Source organism: Pipra filicauda, unplaced genomic scaffold, assembly GCF_003945595.2.
Source record: "Pipra filicauda isolate LSUMZ 115617 unplaced genomic scaffold, ASM394559v2 scaffold278_size1010298_pilon, whole genome shotgun sequence".
NCBI lineage: Eukaryota > Metazoa > Chordata > Aves > Passeriformes > Pipridae > Pipra > Pipra filicauda.
This window is the reverse complement of record NW_024104396.1, coordinates 171,729-188,418: the sequence shown is the minus strand read 5'-3', so window position 1 is coordinate 188,418 and position 16,690 is coordinate 171,729.

Genomic DNA, 16,690 nt, shown 5'->3' with positions numbered 1-16,690 from the left:
GATTGTGTCTGTCCTTAATAGCCTTGGTTCACAGTGCAAGAGTGCAGTGCTTTAGGCATGGAGTTACAAGGATTAAGCAATGCAATTCTTTGTCCCAGTTCAATGCTGTGGCCAAAAGCACTACAGAAAGCCTTGGCTGCTGGAACCAGACCATAATGTGTGGCAGCAGTGAGATGACTACACATATATTTGTATGCATGAATATATATGTGATCAGCTTCTAACTTGCAGCATTGGGACTGAGTGTTTTTGTAATTTCTGTCTCCCCCAGACTTTCTCTTCTTCCCAAACAGGCTGAAACTCCTTTCTTCCTAGTATTTCCACAAAATTATTTGGGATAGAATTTCCCATTATCTATTATAATAAAGGGGAGCGGGTCCAAGAATGCAAATTAATTTTTGGGGTGGTGATTGAACTGATAATGCAGATTTAACGTGGGGAAAAGAGCCTGGTTAGACTCAGTTAATTATTTGCAGAGGCTGTACAACTTCAGCATGGATGTCAGAAAAGGAATACAGCTCCCTCTTCTTGGTGTAGCTGTAGACCGATAGTGCAGGGACCCACACATTCAGCGTTTTTTCAGATCTGATAAAATCCTGGAATTAAAAAAATTCTCTATCTATGTAAGTACATTATCCCTGAACATATCTCATGTACATTCATGCAGAACATTACATTACTGTCCATGGCACCCCCACAGCAGATCTTGATCCGCTTCGATGGCTCAACCTTTTGCTTTCTGTTCCTTCCACTCCGACCTGTGATGTTATCGGGATGGAAAAGCTGAGTGGGTCTGTTCAGCCTGTTCAAGACTTGGGTGAGACACATTCAGGGCGCTGTCGTGCTGGTGGGGTGTTTAGGAGAGGACAAGGAGAGCAGACAGCAATATTTGTGGCAAGGGTTTGTGGTGCAGAGAGGATAACCAGCTCAGTTTTGACCTCTAACTCAATGTTGTGGCAAACAAAGCTGTTGCAATCTGTGGCTGCATAAATGATGGAATGACAAGTGGAAACAACCCTGCATCTTTGTGATGGATACACTAGTGCTTGGTGCTATTCCGGTATCCACGTTTTTAAATGCTGTTACAAATGGAAAACATGAAATAAAAAGCCTGTGATTTTACTGAAGACAGAGGTGTGACTTGTTTACAGTCTATAAGCACACTTGTATAGAAATGATAAAATCTTAAAAGGCTCTTTTATACATGGGAGTGCAGCAGTAACCTGGCAAAACTAAAGGAAAAAACCCACACCAGCGATGTGCACAGACTGCAGCCATTAGAGCAAAGGAGTGACCAGTTTTGATGTCTGAAATCCAGCATGAAGCCCTTTCAGAAACGCTTCTAGTTGCAGGCAGGTTAAAGGCAGCTCAGGTAGAGCTGGTAGAAATGTGATAGACTTGAGTATGGAGGAAGGTGATGAGATGGTGAGGCCTTCTGATCTGAAATCTGGCTCCTGAGGAAGGAGATGATGCTGAAGTGTGTTCAGATAAAAGCAACACAAAAGATAGAAAAAAACCCTGGTGGCACCAATTTACAAAACCGAATCAAACAATGGGATCTCTTTATCTTGAGCAAGGACTGATGAACAAGCCTCTGAGTATCTGCAGGGTGTGACACCAGAGGAGGGAGCATGTCCACAGATTCCCTGCAAACAGCCACTCTGGGGAACAGGGTTTAATTGAGGATATGCAGCAAGGAGCAGTCCCTGAGGTCATAGGTATGTTGGGCAGGGCCAAGGAGAGATGAGGCCAAAACCTATCACAGTAAGTGGAATGACTCCTGCTGATTTGAATGGGCTTTGAACCAGGCCCTAGAAACCAAACTGGGTTGTTTCCATCTGCAGCTTCTCCTTATAATATATACAAACCCTACTCCCACACAGAGGCACGCATGGCAGACATGTAAATACCAGATCCTCCCTTAGATCTTGCAGATACTTCAGCTACCAGGCATGTGAGACACAGACACTTGCAACTCTGAATGGCTGGATGCTGCCCTTCCCACCCACAACACCCACCGTGGCAAAAACAGCCTTGATCTCCCCCTTTGCAAGGTGAAGAGGGCTCAGACCTCTTCCCAGCCAGTGGAAAACTGGCCATGTCCTGCCATTTCCCTCTCTCTCCTCTGAGGTTTCGGTTCTTTCCCCAAATGCTGAGCTGGCCAGAAAGCCTAGTGGCAGACAGAAAATCTGCTGGTGATCTGAAAAAGGGAGATGGACGTGCAGGAATTTTGCACAGTCGGCTGGTGATTTTGAAGGGTGGAGGGGAGGTGAGGATTTGATCTTTCATTTGGTGGACGCAGCCCCGAGCTCTGTGGGTGTACTGGGGAGCAGCGGGGCAGGAGGGGTTAGGGAGAAGGGGTTGTGTGCAGCCATGCGTCGTGCAAGGCAGTTCTTAACAGATATGAAAACCGCTCGGCTCCTTCTTCCCAGCACATGTGGCTGGAATGGCTTTTCTTCCACTTCTTGAGAAGCATTCCTGTCCCTAGCAGTTTCATACCAGGAACTCAGGACACCAGGACATGGTTTATCTGACCAGAGCCTGGCCTGGGGTTGTATTTGCAGAGGAATGTGAAGTTGTTTCTTTTATGTTGTGACTATGTTTCCTATAAGGAAACTTTTCCAGCACCCTGGGCTAGCAGGTTCAGTGGGTATTTTGGGGATTACACTTCTTCAAAGGCAAAGTGAAGATAATCAGTGAGTGAACAAGCAGTCTTTATTGCAGACAGTGTGTTCTGCTTCACACCAGAAATATAACAATTTTTCCACATCTTTCAGAAGAGGATAGTGGGTCTTGGCCCATCTGACCAAATCAGGGCTACTGCAAAGGGTAGATGTCTCCACCAAGCATGTCTTCAAATGCCTGGAGTGTCCAAGTCAATACTGCTCTTGGAGATCAGGTTTGTGCTGATGGACCCACCACTGACAGAAGCACCTCCGCTCTAGACACACAGCATTGAGTGGGAAGGATCCCAACCCCAGGGTGCTGTCCTTTCCTTAGAGAACATGTTTTACCTTAGAGCTGTGGGGCACAGAGAACAAATGCTCCACGGGTCACTGCACTCAGGAATAGGCTGATCTTGTGTCAAAGCCTGCATGGTCTCGTCTCCTAACTCCTTGGACACCCCTACTGGATGAAGACCTGCTGTTCACAAATTTTCACACATATAGTCCCTTCTCTGGATTGCATTTGTGAAGAACAGCATTTGGTACCCATCTCTCTTGCTGACAACATGGAAGAAGTACCTCTCTCTTCCTATACATATCCGAACTATGGGAGAACATCTCAGGATCATAGAATCATTTAAGTCGGAAAAGACCTTTAGGATCATGGAGTCCTCTCATGTATATGAGTGAATAAAAATAAAATTCACCCCTGCACCTAACTGGAACTACCTAATAAATCACTCCAAATGACCATACTTTTAAGACTTACCACTTATTAGAACAGGAGCTTATGTGCAGGTCAGTGTAAGGCTCAGGGTATGCTTAAGAAGTCAGGTTTTTAATATATGATAAAGTTCCCATACAATGTGTCGGTAAAAGGATGAGTTAAAATGTTTTAATTGGTTAAATTCCCCCCTCCTTTTTTCTTTATTGTGTTGCTGAGTCCATGACTGAGTACCCACATGCAGTGACAGTAGGCTGAAACACAATTTTGCTGGCCAGATGTTTTTGAGAAATATGACTCAGTCTCCTTGGTCTAAGACTGTAGTTTTAACTTCATTTATCTGCGTCATGGTCTCAAACCTCTACTGTTCACTCAAGAAATTTGCAGACACAAGCATGGGAAACTCTTTTTTCCTAGAAAGGGAACTGCAGTCATCAATATCTGCATGATGGAAAGAGGGGTGCTGTAAGAAATTCATTATGATGTTATGAGATTCATCAGATTACAGGAACTGATGATCCTAATGCTGTAAGCTGCCAAAGCTGCTAACAAGTGCCATCAGCCACGAATGTCCCCAGACATGGTGTTTAGGACACTAACAACCTGTGGGAAACAGAAAAGCCACAGAATCACAGATTTGTTAAGGTTGGAAAAGACCTTCAAGACCGTCAGGTTCAACCTTTGACCGAGTGTCTCCATGTCCACTAAAACATATCACAGGGTGCCATGTCTACTTCTACTGTACATGGCAAGTAGACCTGGACATCAACCAACATCATTTAAGTGTTAGCAAGTAATTAACCAGTATCATTAGCCATTTCCAGCTTCTCTTCCCTCTAGTTTTGAGTAGAAATTCCTGCCTGTGGGTTCTGTTCCCATTGGCTGTTGGGGAAGGTTAGGGTGTGAGCTGTGACAGACAGATGTGGAAATTCCTGTTTTGCATCTAGATGGCTGAAACTCAGTCCCTGTAGAAAACTCAAACAGCTCAGACCAGACCTGAACTGTGCATTTTCCATATGTCTTTCTCACTCATTTTTCATGAAGAATTATTTTGGTGTTTCATGGCTGGTTAAACAACAAATATTTTGACTCAGACTGTGCCAGAGGAAGACCCTTATCCTGTTTAGGATAGTCCTGAGCAGGAGAAAGGGAAGAACTGGTGCGGGATCAGAAGTTACTGGGCTCTGTGAGGCTCATTCCCAACACATATCCGCCCTCTCCCATGCCTCCATCCATGCTGGCACCCTGGTTGTGGCAGTTCCTCTCTCTGCAGCCCATCTGCAGCACAGGAAGAACTGCTTAGCCCTCCCCTTTCTAAGACTTACTGGAAAGTGGTGTCTGCCTGATGGTCTTTGGGACTTACTGGAGCCCTGCAGCTATTTCTGGCACAGACTCTTCCTTCCCCTGCATCTAGAGATCCTGCTGCCACAGTCCCAGCTCAGGAGCAAATCCTCCCTGGCTGAGCTGCACTTCCACAAAACCAGCAAACCCCCAGCAGCTCAGCTTTTCAGCTCTCTGATGCCTTAAAACAACTCACAGGAAGGAGCCAGAGCGAGGAGAGCTGGTTTAAAATACAGGCACTTATGCTGGCTTAGGGTTTCTGACTGAAGTGAGAGCTGGCTGGCAGCTCAACATGGGGAAATACTGGGCAAGATTCCTCTGAAACAGGGAAGAGAAAAACAGAATTTTATTCTCTTTCCTGAAAAGATGCTTTTCTTTTGTTATTGTTGGCAACTGTATGGGGAAGTTCATGTCTCTGTTTTCCATCCTGTAACAAGAAGTACATCTTTCTCAAGGAGGATTCTCTAGGAAGACTTAAGCTGGCACCAGATTCACCTTTTTCCTCTGCATTTTTGGCTTTTTGGTTTCAATAATGGCTAGATTTCTTCATCAAGGCAGAAAGTCCATGACAAAATTCAAAGAAATAAATTGAGCTTTGATGCCCCAAGCTGGACTATTCATCTCTTAGTTATTGTGTATGCAGGCTTCAATTACAGAAATGAAAAAGAGTAAAATAACTGGAAAAAAAATCACTGGCAGGGGCCAATGCACGACAAAAAGCTGAAAAAAATTAAAAATTTCAAACAAAAAATCATCCTGGCAGGGAGAATATTTTCTGATGTGGACTTGGCAGTTTGCAGATCTTGATACCACGTGCTAAGGATGTAAGGTCCCTTCCCTATTCTTATTCTGCTTTTTCTGATTGTGCCCTGGATCAGCACAACAAAAGACATAGTAAAAACTCATAGCTGCAGCAGATGCAGAGGGTGGAGCTTTCTAACATAATTTTTGCTCACTCCTCTTCCAGCATTTTCAGAGTTGCTTTTCAAAGACAAAATGTTCAACAGTTTCAGGAAAAAACATAGTATTCCAGAAAAACAGAGATGGAGAAACATTGGGAATCATCAGAAATTGTACCCTTTTGCAGTGCTGAAAGTTGCAACACCTTTGGTTTCACTGTGTTTCTCTGGAGCTTCTCCAGAAAATCATCAACTAGGGAAAACAGAATTCCTAGAGAACCAGGTGGGCTCTTGGTGGGGTCACACAACACCTCTGGTGAGGATGCAATCTCTTGGTCCTTCATGCAGATAAATTCCCCAACCCGATTTCCACTCAGTCACTAAGTGGGGATGTCAGTCAATGAGGAAGGGGATTCCATTTCTCTTGACCATGTCCTTTTCCTGCTTAAGAGCAATTTCATAGCCAGTTAGAGGCTATCCTTCAGCCCAGGTTTTATTACTGCATTTCTACTTTCTTTCTCCCTTTCCTTCTTTGATCTTTCTCATAATTACTCACACTTTCTCAAAATTAGCTTGAGAGCTCAGAAGAACCTTTTACACGTTGCAGCAAGCATGACCTCACACTTCCACTGTATTCCTAATTGATATTGCAGGTTATCCTGTACTAAATTGGTGTGTAAAGTTCACGGTAGCGTCATTTGTCAGTATTTTTAAACCTACTTACCTAGGGAAATGAGGCATTGCATTTACTTTTGTAAACTCTTTGTTTCCTCTTTCCCCACTATGTCCCCAAAAGTATGATTTCTACCATACTTTTCATCTAGTAAAATATGGCCAAGATTTGAATTTGTTCACGTTTTTGTAAAAACTGGTAGCTGGATAGAGCAGAGAGATCCATGTTATTGTGCTCCCTGCTCCTTCCTCACTTGCCAAAGGCAGAGTTCTGCACCATATACACATTATTGGCCAAGGGACACTTATATCCTGAGTAATGAAGCAATTCAGATACAGCTCCAAGCCACCCACAGCACAGGACCTAGATCTCCAGCCAAATTAATAGCAGACCCTGTAAGGAGCTACAAGTATCAGTGTGGAGGCAATTGGAAGGGGAACTTAGGAAAAAATACCTCTTTAACTCCATTGGTCAGAGAACAACTTATTTTTAAAAGCGACTATTCCCCATAAAAATAATTTTCTCGACTTCATCCTTTCTAGACATGACTCTCGTGCCTTCGGCACCTACAACAGCACTGGATTTTTGGACACTGCATTTGGTGCAGGCAGCATGGTGCCAAAATGGGTCACAGGTCACAGAGAAAAGCCATGAAAGTGGGGAAGCTGCTGCTTGGCAGGAGCTGTAATGAATTTGTAAGGGGAGTGAAGGCAGGGGAGGAAGTTGGTGCTGTAAATGTCCCCTCCACTATTGGAGCTGATCCCCCACTTCCTTTTGCTGTTGTTTCTGACTCCCACTGGAATCACTGCTTACTCACGTGCTCTGCAAACTGGGAGATAAGCAGAAAACCAGAGCATTAGCAAGAGGACCATGGACATGTTTTGTAAGACGCTTCTTGGCATTGAATGCTGGGCTACTTTGAATATCTGACTGCCTCTTTTGTGCCTGAAAGGCACTTGATGAATTTGAGAAATGTACTCCAACTCGGAAAACTGGGCAGCTGCAAAATTGTTTTCCTTTATTTGCTTCATCTGGGTCTGCCCAGACATTGCTGCACACCCTTGGGGGACCCCACTCACTTCCTACAGAGGTGCAGAGTGCCAGCATAAGGCACGTGGCTGCACTCCCTGCACAGCAGGTGAATTTTCTTCATAATCCTCAGGTCTGTTGGTCGCTGTGGATCAGACTGGGGGGACTCAAGAGCAGGATGCAAAGAGGACAATACTAGGAGTACATTCAGTGGGGAGGGGTCATACAGTTCTCTCTCTTGTAGCCAGTAGAGCATGAGGTCAGACATCTCTTCCTGTAGAAAGTCTTGCTGTGCTGCTTGATGCTTTGCACAACCTTCAGCTTAAGCAAATAACATAAGTTTGGATGCAGCTGCTGACCAAAAGAATCTCTTCCTCTGGGACTGCTTGCTAGGATATGTGGTAAGAATGAGGGGATATTTCCAGAAAACCTGCACAGGGTTTCTGGAAATGCACAGACATCTGAAGTCTCAATGTACTACTGTGACTGGGAGAGACCTTGAAACTGTCAAAGCCAGACTCATCTGCTGAGGATAGGGTATTTTTTGACTAAATCTCACAATTTTATTACAACTTCAGTTTTTTAAAATCTTACATTTTACATCTGCTGTGTGGAATGGGTCTTTACATCTTTCTTGACTTAAAATGGTGGCTACATGGAAAATGAATCTGAAACCAGCAGGATGCCTCCGTTTCCTTCCAGACTGTCAGTGGTTGGCCTCTTGTTAGAAGGTAACTCTCCCACTTTTCCTTCCCCATATTCCCATTCCCCCCAGCCCATTTTAGAAAGGAAAGGTTGGAATTCTTTTCTCTTTGTCCCTGGGAAATCAGTACCAGTCTTTGAAAGTTGTTACACATGGCAAAGATGACTCCTTTTCCTTCCTTTTTGTGGAAGGAAAAGCCCCCCAAAATCTGCAATAATAAACTACAAAGCAAACTCCAACTCAAGTGACGCTTTCCACTCTAGAATAATGTCTTATGAATAAACACTCCTTTGGCTGCTGTGAGCTCATCTCAGTGAAGAACACTGTGCTCTACAGTGAGGAGCCACCTCCTGAAAAGTGGAGGAGAAGGCTGACAATTCTGTTTTTAGAGCCAGAGAGGTTGAAAAGCTTTGAATTCCCACACTACATTGCTATTGGAAAGTGAAATGCTCTCAGAAGGAACATTTTTCTTGGGTAAAAAATTATTTTGGCTGAAGTTTGGCGTAGGAAAATTTAAACAAAGTAACTTTGCTGGGTCGACTTGATAATGAGATCCACATCCATTCAATCCTCTACAGCTGCTAACAAGCATCATTTCAGGCTATTCTCGTCTCTGTTTCTACTTATTAGCTGGGTCACTTGCACAGGTGATATGTCACTGTGGTTTCTGCCTCTGCCTGCATTGTGGCAGTGACTTTTGGAAGGTGAAGTGGTTTCTGTGACAGTTTTTGAGCTTTTCATCTGCTTTCAATGATGTTCACTTTGCCCCTTGCACAGTCAGGGAGGTTGCAGATTTAGAGCAGAGACTGGTAAGGAAACATCTGAGGATAGTATGATGAGCACAGCAGCGAGAAACATGTTTGTCTCTTTCTTTCCAAGCTGTAGCTCTTGTTGGAAAGATGTTTCCAGCTGCAGCTGGAGTTCTTTGGTCGGAGTTAACCTTCTCAGAGAAGGACTCTAAGCCTGAATCAGTTATAGGTGGGTCAAAGACAGCGAGCCTGTGCACTGCCCTGGGTGTAAGTGATCGCTCCCTCACTGGTTATTTCAGCTCACAGCAATTTGAGAGGTATAAGAATTTGTGAGAAAGATCAATTTGGATAAATGAAGGTCTGAACTGACAAAGATGTGGTGGTGGTAGGGTAATGTGTGGGCACAAGCTGGGTGTAGGTGAAATATTTGTTTAAGGTGATGCCTGGAAAAGTCCCGACAGGAGCACCTTGAATAGCTGCAACTACTGTGAGAGTAACACTTGTCCTGTGTATCCTCAAACAGTTAAACCAGGCAGGACAAGCTTTGAGGAAAAGAATTTGCATGGGGTTCATTCATGTCTTTGAAGTCAGCTGTGCTAGTGCCTGGCAATGACTCTTGAGTTTCAGACAGTTTCCCTCATGTTACACTTAAAGTGCTGTTAGATGCCAAGATGAACACATTATATTCACACAGAGCCAAAATTTTTATTAAAATCTTAACCTAATCAAGACACAATAAATTTATTATTAGTCCAGTTGCAATAATACTAACCCTTATAATCCAGATTAATGCAGAAAAGCCTTTTTAGTAATATTGCTCTTAAAACTGTTATAAAAGAAAACTTACTATATCTAATCCTCCTATCCAATGATATCCTCACCTTCTAATGTCCCTGAATCTTGTGGTTGGTGGCACCAGCCTCCTCTAGCAGAGAGGTGATGGGCTGTCTCTGTGAGTCATCAGTGCCCTGAGTTGTCACTGGGAGGAGTTCTCCCAAACCAAGTTTCTCCTCAGGCCTGTGGTTTGTTTGGGGCTGGTTTTGTGTTTGTTTGTTTTTTTTTTTCCTTGACACAATGTCTTTCCCTCTCAGCAGTTTCCAGGTAAAGTTGCACAACATCTTTCCCCAATCTCAGTTAAGGTCAAGGGCTATTTCTTGTTATGCAGTGACGATCTATGCCTGTCATGTTACCATATATACAGCGATAAAGCTGGAACAGGTTATACAGAAGTTATTAGACCACTAGCAATTGCTAAGGTAAACTAACACCAGTGCAGGTCAAGATAAGCCTGGAGACATACTGAGATGCCAAAGCTTGTGTTTTTCACCTACAATTTCAAGAATTACACTTAGAATCATAGAATCATAGAATCGATTGGGTTGGAAAAGACCTCCGAGATCATCGAGTCCAACCCTTGGTCCAAATCCAGTCCATTTACTAGATCATGGCACTCAGTGCCACGTCCAATCTGCGTTTAAACATCTCCAGGGATGGTGAATCCACCACCTCTCTGGGCAGCCCATTCCAATGCCTGATTACTCTCTCTGTAAAGAATTTTCTCCTGATATCCAACTTAAATTTCCCCTGGCGGAGCTTAAGCCCGTGCCCCCTTGTCCTATTGCTGAGTGCCTGAGAGAAGAGACCAACCCCCACCTGGCTAGAACTTTCCTTCAGGTAGTTATAGATGGTGATGAGGTCACCTCTGAGCCTCCTCTTCTCCAGGCTAAACAACCCCAGCTCCCTCAGCCTCTCCCCATACTGGACTACATCAGTGCTTTGACAGATACAGACCTCCAAACATTTTTATATCCTATGGCTGCAAGAGGAGGGCCTTAAACGACAAGAGGCCATCACGTGCAGGGACCACAGGACCCTGTTTTGGGAATCTGCGAGATCTATGCTCGTAAATGGTCGTGTTAGTATTGCTCCTGCTCACCCACCCCAGCAGCGTAATGGAACCATGAGCGATGTCACTCATGACATGCACATCATTGTTGATGTGCTCAGGTGGAAGTCTCACCACTTCAGGGCCATGTTGAGAACTGGTGGGATACTTTTTTGTCCCAGGATGCAAGGAGCGTCTGGCTATTCCTGGCTCTCTTCATTCTTTTTCCCATTGCATGTTTGTTCTGTTGAGGTTTTACTGTCTCTGAGACAAGGACCATATTTGTTTCTCTTTTTTCTTCTTTCTCTGATATTTGTCTTCAGCTTTTAATCTCTGAGGTGGCTGGAAAGAATCAGTGCAGCTGATATTCCTGCAAAGGGTTTTGTAGTGAGCAATGCTGTCAAGCTTCCCTTGGGAATGATGAGCAGACACTCAGGGTTCTTTCAATCCCAGGAAGAGTTTTTCCCTACTCCATTGACATGAAAAAATAAGCCAGATGCAAATATTTTATTTTTTTTTAATATACTTTCCTGTGCCTTTTATTATGCTTGTGAACAGTGCTAGGCCTATTGCAACTGCTGGTCAGCTTAGAGATGCTGAGGGTGTCTAAATGTGTGGGTGTGCACTTGCTTTTCCCAAGGGTGTCAGTCCTTCTCCTGTCCCAAGGGCAGAGTAGGATGTCAGTCCCACCCAGGGGTGGCTTCTCAAAGGCAGGAGTGCTGCTGCCACCTCTTGGAACTGGGAATAAGGGACGAGTCCAGCATGGGAGGCACTGTCGTGGTGCACTGGAAGTGGTTGGCATGTGGGAAGCAAGGGGTGGTCACCTCTTCATTTCATGCCATTCACATGGTAAGCTGTGTTCTGGTGAAGGTCAAAGATCTGAAACAGGTGTGAATTTTAGTCTCATCCAGATCCTCAAACAGCACAGGATCCATACCAACATTTGATTTCCAGAGGTTGTTTTTTCGATTCAGGATTTAAAAGGCGTGTGATGTGGCCCTCTGCAGTTTCCAGGGGCAGCTTTGCAATGTACAGCCTTGCAATGAATGTCATCTTTCTGAAGCTTTTACTGCCTCTAAAATGCTATTAAAATGCTTCACTGCTATATGCATTGTGGTAAATGTGATAAATGGAGGGATGGAAACCAGGCTGTTCTGAAATCATGCTAAGATCTGACCTGCTTTCTGTGTAACTACAATCTGTTCTTCTCCTTTGCTATCTTGGTTCTTAAGTAGTATTTATCAGCATAGTATCTGTGTGCTATCTAGGAATGCATTGAGCAACAGATGTTACATGTTTAGTTCCCATCCTGCTCATGGGAGAAAAATATGTGTAATTATATTGTTTTGTTTGAAATCCTCATTGCACTGAGTCAGTCTGTCCCTCGGTTTTTCACAGAAGTGCACATGCGGACACACACGCAGAGCTCTCCTTTTAAGCTGGTGGAGATATACCAGGAGGTGAGGAGGTTTATTGCGGATTTTAGCTCTGGGGAAGTTTTACTCCACAGCATGTGGCTGCCCCCACACAGACTCTTCCTCCTACAGAGAAGGATAGAGTTCATTACTGCTCAAAGGAGCCTCTCAAAGAAGAGACACCATGGGCAGCCTTGATCCTGAAGCCACAGGCTTTTTATGATAGTTTGGTCTCCTGCTACCAAGACCTTTGAAAACAGGGAGTGGAGGTGATTTGCTGCTCTCTGGGAATGTGATGGCAGCTTGTAGCAGCCCAGCATTCAGAGGGAGCCTACTGTGATCTAACCTGTCCAGGCCCATCCAAGCATTGAGTTATTTTAGGAGTGATGGCTCAGAGTGGGAAAAGGAAAACTCCTCTCCTCGCTATTGCCTGCTCTGTGTGGGGCCAGGAGTGAACGGTAGTGGCATTTTCTGAACTGGGAAGAGCAAAAGTCAGATTTGGAGGTGCTGGGCTCAGACTCTACAAGGAGTGTGGGTTGACCTCACTGCTTGAATTAACCCTTGATTCTCCTTGATTTGTTCAGCAACAGGTGGTGACGGTTCCTCACAATATGTATCAGTTGGTGACAGTCTGTCAACACCAGGACTGATGGAACCAGCAAGCCCCCCTGGAGAGCTCCTGAAGGCAGCTCGAGAATGCATGAGACTGTGTCCAATAGGCAAGAAGAATTCTCCAAAATGATTTGCTCTCCTGATCATGAAGAAATTTGTCTGAATTTGGACAAATTCAGGAGTGGGTGTCCAAACCTCTCTCCAGTACCCTCTGTACTGCGGTTCCTCCCTGTCCAGCCAGAGGAGGCTGCTGATCTCTCCTGTTCAGGTCACCCCCATCTGTGAAAGTCAGGGGTCATGAGTCTTCTGGTCCATCTTCTAATTAATTATTTCACCCCATCCCCAGCAGATTAATCTGATGAACTCAGGAACATCTCATGATACTCAGAAATGGCCTGAAAACATGCATAGCTGTGATGTTCATTTAGGGGAAATGCTGGTAAATAGGGAGTAGAGGACCTGCCTTTCACTGTGACAGAACAGGACTGAAGTTGAGCAACATGGGGTCTGCTTCGGCTTGTGAGTCACATCTCTTTGTCACTCAACTGGGCTGGACAGATAGAGGAGGTCCTGGCACATCCAAGTCTCTGAGTGTTCCAAGGTTTATAGCATGGGGACTTGGTGGCAAGGCAGAGAGTGCTGCAGGACCCTAGCATGGAATAATTTCTTGGACAATCCCACATGACATGATCTGCCTTTCCTAATCACAAGCAGAAGCTAGTGCAAATTTAAAGCAAGGTGAATGGCACTGCTCACCCTCTCTGCAAGGCTGGGAGCTGGAAATGGACATAGCATTTTTGCACTCACAAATGACAGAACCACTGAATATTCTGGGTTGAAAGGGACCCACAAGGATCATTGAGTCCCGCTCTTAAGTGAATGGCCCATATAGGATATTGAATCTGTGACCTTGGCATTATTAGCACCAACTTTTAACCAGTTGAGCTGCCCAAAGCTGACCTGAGCAGGGCTCACTGAGTGCTGAGCTGGCACTTACCCAGACCCTGGAGACCACTCTTGGTGGGAATCAGTCTATGGAATCACACAACAGCACTTTGAGGGGACATAACATGCCAGTAGGGTGAGGCACACGGGGTCTTCCTCCAGCATCCAAAGCCAGAGCATTAAAACATGTTTCCTGTGGTATGTACCTTCCAGAGTGCTAACAGAACTCATGGGATATATGCTCATCCATTTGTAACAGATGCAAAAATCTCTTCATACACCTTCCTTGCTGCAGTTCAGGTTGGCACAGATGGTTATTGCAGCCACGTTTCTATGCTCTGCCCGACTGTGTCAGACCTACATAAGTGTGTCAGGACAGTCAGACTTTGTTCCAGGGAGCTTATTACAGCTGATTTGAAAATGGTGATATGGAGAAAGAGGACAAATCTTCTGTCCAGATATGGATTCTCCATCAACTATCTTTACAATCTGCTGGGGTGAAGACAATGAGTGGGGTAGAAACACCTTAACTAGCACAAGCAGTACCACAGGGAGCCTAGGCACAGGGCCCCCCTTCTTCACAGTCTTTCCTCAGACAGTCCTTTGTTTCCCCCTTTTTCTTCTCCTAGATTCCTCTGATTTTACCCCTGCCCATTTGGGGTGGCTGAAATGGGAGCTAAGCCAAAAGCTGCCCTACTGTGAAGGTCCTTGCCTGTTTGAGGCCAACCCAGGGCAGAGCTCAGGGTAGGGACCCGTCCTGCAGCACAGATCCAGCCAAGACCTCTGAGCTGAGCTGTTGCACCTGTAATGGGTGACACCAGTGCTGTGGGATCTCTGCAGTCTGGCTGTTGGCTTCTAGCTGGGGCTGAAGGCATCACCTCTGATTTACAAGGCCTCTGTGCCCCAGGACATGTTGCTGGCAGCAGGACTCCAGTCTTGATTTGCAGCTTTTGAGTTTTTCAACTGCTAAATGATGGGGAGCCAAGGTACTCCACAGCAAATCCTGGAGGAATGAAGCATATATAAACCTGATGGATTAGTCACATTTGGTGTCTCTCCTTGGCATCAGGCTACAACAAAACCATGCTGGCAGGTTGGTTGGAGAGCAGCTGTGGCAGAAATATGCAAAACATTTTTTCAAAGGGTATTTTTTTGCTTTCCAATCTGGAAAAGATATTTCCTTAAAATACATTTTCCTGAAAGGTAGGAGGGATCAGACTGGAGCAGGGTAGTGGGGCAGATAACTATAATGCAAGAGTGGCCCATGGCACATTTTAGTCAATCATTTATGGAAACTATGAAATGAAACTGTATGAATACTGCAGAGGGAATACAACAGCCAATTTTGTGGCATTTTCTGCACACAACCATTGACTGATGCTCCAGTGACTCATTCACATGGCATTTTTCCAGATCTGATAATATCCTGGACTGTGAGCAACTCTCCTATCTATGCAGATTTTTTTTTCTCTTGAACATATTTCACGCACCTTTGTGCATAACATAACATCGTTATATGTGTAATTGCCTATTCTAGATCTCTATCCACTGTTTCTATCCTTTGCTTACGTTTGCCTTGGCTTATGATCCTATCATGTGCTGAAAGCTGAGCAGGACTGATCCGGCAGGACAGGACAGTGCTTGAAAGGGAAACCTCTGATTAAAGTTTAGTGCTACAGCACCTGGTGACAGCACCCACGAGGGATGCACTCCTTTCAGACAGGCAGCTAGCTGGGTGGGACACTGGGCATGGGAGCACCGTTTTCCTTACATATTTGTGGTCATCTGAGTGAATCATCAGCTAATACTGTAGGACTATTCCATAGGATTTGCAGTTTTCTTCCCGGTTGTGGGTTGTCAGCAGGCAGGAAGAAATCCACAGGCATCAGGACTGCTTTTAGTAAAGGATCTACCTTCGTTCCAAGAAGTAGATAGGTATTGAGCTAGCTAATATAAAAGTGTAAACAGAATAATTAAGACGTTGACCTTGGCTTACAAATTAGGGTCAGTCTGTTGAGAACTTAAAGGTGATCATGATTTACTAATCTCAGCTTCTCTGTATTGATCAATCTTGTTATCCTGTTAGCAAGTGTGAATCAACAAATGCAAATTATGAACATGTTTTTTTCTTCAGTGCCGACAACCTGGAACATAACATGTTTATGTCACTGCTGGATCATATCTTGCTCTATGCAGATGCTGATCAGGGCATGATGTCTTCCATCAAGATATTGCCTATGGGTATAAGGCATTTGTGATGGATGATTTTGGCAGTGCTTCCAAAAAAGTCAGAGTCCAAAAAAACATGGGGCAATTGCATGACAGAAATAACAACTAATGAGAACTTATTCCAAAGATCCTGAACAAACACATGCTTTGAGAGTCCAACTGCAGCCCAAGCAGATTGTTATGAAGCCAGGCTGTTCCCCCATACCACCCTGTGTCTACAAAAAATTTGCTGTGTCCCACACCGCTTCTGGTCATGAGATTTCCCCTTTGCTGCTTCTAAGGTGGTTGCCAAGGCATGCTTAAAAGACGTCTTGTGTGTTCAGAGGATTTTGTCCCCATTCTAGACTTCCAGGATGGCACATGACAAACCCCATGGCACTTGCAGTGAAGGGAGACCCCACTCTGAGACTCCTTTTCCCTACTGCACTACAGGAGCCACAGGGCTCCCAAGCTGACCAGGAGGGAGGAAGGTGCAAGCCTCACCCCATGCACAGAGGAGGGAGTCTGGCAGGGGGCCTTGTGATGCTCCCATGGCTCTGGCAGTGTTTTTCTCACCCAAATCCTTGCTGATAGTGTTGTGTGACTGCATTGTAGTGGTGTGGCATCCACAGGTGCTGTCTCATGGAGCTGTGCAGGAGGCAAAGCACAGAGGGAAGATGGGCTGGTGCAGGGGAGGCGAGCAGTAAGCAGCTCTGCTCCGTTAGCTTGCTTTCTCCTGTGAAGCACTGTACAAACAGCAGAGGCAATAAAACACGAGATGAACAAGACAAAGTCAGCTATTTACTGCCCTAAGCAAGGCACGATTGTTCCCCATGGTGAG